The sequence below is a fragment of the Nicotiana attenuata genome, unplaced genomic scaffold (assembly GCF_001879085.1).
Source record: "Nicotiana attenuata strain UT unplaced genomic scaffold, NIATTr2, whole genome shotgun sequence".
Taxonomy (NCBI): Eukaryota; Viridiplantae; Streptophyta; class Magnoliopsida; order Solanales; family Solanaceae; genus Nicotiana; species Nicotiana attenuata.
Window position 1 is genome coordinate 4,851 of NW_017676261.1, and position 830 is coordinate 5,680.

The following is an 830-nucleotide window of genomic DNA, read 5'->3' on the forward strand; positions in this document are numbered from 1 at the left end:
CGGAAACTCACAAATCACAAGCTAAGAGGATACATAAGAGGCTCTGACTCAGGAATATCTATACAAATGAGAAATACTGGAAAAGCTATACTTATTACAGAAAGCTGGAAAGGGACTCCTCGGTCTGCGGACGTAGCAGATATACCTTGAAGTCTCTACCGGTTCGCCTCCTTCCAAGGCTGACAGAACCGAGCGGAAGTACCTGTATCTGCACAACAAAAATGTGCAGAAGAGTAGCATGAGCACACCAAGGCGGTGCCCAGTAAGTATCAAGACTAACCTCGATGGAGTAGTGACGAGGAACAGTCAAGACACCTACCGGTCAAATAAACAGTATAATTATAGGAATAATAGAAACGATTTATAAATATGTAAGGACTGCATGAATATCCAAGAATGCTACTATTCACAATAAGGGAAATGGATAACAAGTAACGACGAGAATAGAATAAATGATGATACGAAATGACGGCAGAATCACAATCCAAATCCTAAGGTCACAACACAGCAAGGGGAAAAACAAGTCAATAACTCATATCCTACAATGATGTTCACATAAGGTCTTAATCAACCCTTTCAACAATTTTACCAAGTTTAGGACAAACCACAACTCACGAGAACCCAGCATCTGAAATCAAACGCCCGGCATCCTGTGCCCCATCAATCTCACGGTCGTGCTGATAACTCACTGGCTAACTAGGGCCACTTTCACGTATAAATAGAACCCTTAGGGGTATTATGACTGATTTTCCTCACTTTACTTAGTACAAATCACACCCTTAGTCATGTTTCTAATAGATTAAACAATGTGAACCATTTTTATAAGTGTT